Below are 2,927 nucleotides of genomic sequence, written 5' to 3'. Positions count from 1 at the left end.
CAAAAATCCAACCTTTAATTTGAACACATTTATTTAGATGGGGAAATATTTATATCTTAGGATATAATTTTATTATAAAATCACAGGTGGCAAATATATACACCTGAAACCTCCTTTGAATTCTTTCTTATGACAGTTATAAGTTACTTTGAAGCTCTAAAACATCCCAGTCAAATTGAGAAAGAAAAGCATAAATAAACATTCATCCATTTTCTTCCGCTTATCCGGGTTCGGGTCGCGGGGGCAGCAGCTTCAGAAGGGAGGCCCAGACTTCCCTCTCCCCAGCCACCTCTTCCAGCTCCTCCAGGGGAACCCCAAGGCGTTCCCAGGCCAGCCGAGAGACATAGTCCCTCCAGCGTGTCCTGGGTCTTCCCCGAGGCCTCCTCCCGGTGGGACGTGCCCGGAACACCTCACCAGGGAGGCGTCCAGGAGGCATCCTGACCAGATGCCCGAGCCTCAACTGGCTCCTCTCGACGTGGAGGAGCAGCGGCTCTACTCTGAGTCCCTCCCGGATGACCGAGCTTCCCACCCTATCTCTAAATAAACAAACTGTCCGCTATATTTACTTGTTAGGAACTGTGATGGGTGTAGATAAGTGTTGTAGCATGAATTTTGCAAAAACATAATTCTTTCTTAAAATTATTTCCATTTCTAAATAAATGCTGTTTTATTCCTGACAGAATAAATGAACTCAAATTAAAAGTGAGGTTTTCCTAAAAAAAAAAAAGAAGAAGAAGAAGAAAAAAGTGTGCCACTGTGGTGGAACAAAACTGATGATTTCCTTCTAAGGCTTTTCACACATATCTACAAAAAAGTGTCAATAGCCGTTTAGGGTACCACTAATGTTCATGAAACAAGAAATATAAAGAGGATAACTTTCTCAGTCATGATTCAATAAAAGTTACAAATATTACGTAACTTTAAGCACTGAACAGTTTTCTACATCTTCTGATGTAGAGACATAAACCATTTTAAATAACTGTCGATAGATTAAATTACTTATCTTTTCAAGTAATGTATCCAACTAATAATAGTTACCAGTGGGAGGTTCGCTTTGAGATACAGCTGGTATAAAAAGTCTTCACATCCCAGTTCAAATTACCTTTCTTGTACCTTTAATGTGACATTGATTCTGTACAATTCTGAAAAACAAGCAAATGTGGAACAGGAATGTTTTTTTAACTAAAAAACACCCCTGCAACAACCTAGTTAGATAAATATGCACAGTCTAATGCTCATCTTCTCATTCAATTTCAACATTGTCTTGTCGGCAGTCTATCAGCATTCTAAATCTTGGCTTGGAAATGTTTGTCCACTCTACTTTGCCAAGATTCTTCAAATCTCTCTGACTGTGAGGACATGTTTTTTTCTACAGCCCTCTTCATGTGAGTGCATGAAGTGCTCTAAAATTTTCTGATAAACCACAAAACTGACTTTGATTGGATAAAACAGCAGTGATGACCACAAGTCATCACTGACTGAGGAAACTTCACACTGGACCTCAGCTTGAATTCTGTGCCTCTCCAGATTCTGGTATGTTGATTTCCAAAATGCAAAATTGAGTTTAATTTAAAAAGAAGACTTTGGACCACTGAACAACAGTCTAGTATTTATTCTACTCAGCCCAAGTAAGTACCCAGATAGCACAGAATGATTGAAACAACATTGAATCAATGTCAGCCAGAAACATTGAATAAACGTTGAACGCTGACATTGAAACATTGAAAGTGGTCGGTGACTTGAATGTTGAATCAATGTTAGGGTTTCAACCATAACCGACATATCAATGTTGATTCAACCATCATTTGTATGTTAATCTACATGCATATTTGTGTTGGTATTGCGTTGAATCAGTTAGGAATCAACATTGATTCAACCTTCATCTGAGTCTACATGCAGATTTGGGTTGATTTCATATTGAATGAAAGCTAAGGATTTATGTACATTTTTAGGTCTGTACATAACATACCACTTAAAGTTTCTTCACTGGTGTTAAACACTATATTATTGGTAGATCATGGGTAAACTGTGTACAAAAGTTTAAAAATGACAACATAGGTTTGATATAACATTTTATTTAAGAAAAGAGGGACAGATCTTTAAACATATTTGACTCCTTTTTGACTGTCAGAATAACAGTCTATTGTCCACAGGAGAACAGAGTCCATGAGGTTAAGCTTTGTACTGTATGAACCAGGGAAACAGTACAAGTTGTGGTAACCCCAGTTTGACTCTGGTTGGCGTCACTTTGATTCCTTGTGATGTCTTCCTCTCATTCTGGCGTGTCATGAAGCCGCTTCTTGACAGTTTTACTGCAGTCTTCAAGAGTCAGCTTTAGGTCAACCTGCAGAGCAACGGCTGAAAAACACAAAAATAAAAGTGAAGAAGGTGCCGGTTAGAAAGATGATAAACATTTGAAAAGTTCTGAAAGACATTGAAAGATTAAACAGTGGACTGGTTACAGGTCTGAGAACAAATACTAACCATATACTGTAGTTCCCCATGTACACTCACTGTTAATATTTATCTTAATCTTTCATTAATATTTATCTTAATGTTTACATATACAACTACATTTACCTATGAAGCTGCAGCCTAGTGTAGGATTTATGCTGCACTCATGTTAAAATGAGGGAATCAATATTTAAAATAAAGGCTGTTTATCAGAAAACCTAAAGATAAAACTCAGGGAGGATCAGGGTTTATTTAACACACCAGAGACAGATAAATAGAGCAAAAGGTGATTTATACTGTAGTTGGAAAAATGTATAATTTATACAGAATAAACTTCCATCAAATAGCTGGTTTTGTCTTCAACTACAAATATTTCCAAATAAGTTGATTAAATTCATTACAAAATGTCCATATGCTGATAAAGATCCCACACCAGTAATAATAGTCCAGTTCAGTTTAACCAGTTACCAACC

This window comes from Poecilia reticulata, linkage group LG1, assembly GCF_000633615.1.
Source record: "Poecilia reticulata strain Guanapo linkage group LG1, Guppy_female_1.0+MT, whole genome shotgun sequence".
In the NCBI taxonomy this organism is placed as follows: Eukaryota; Metazoa; Chordata; class Actinopteri; order Cyprinodontiformes; family Poeciliidae; genus Poecilia; species Poecilia reticulata.
This window is presented reverse-complemented; position numbering follows the sequence as displayed.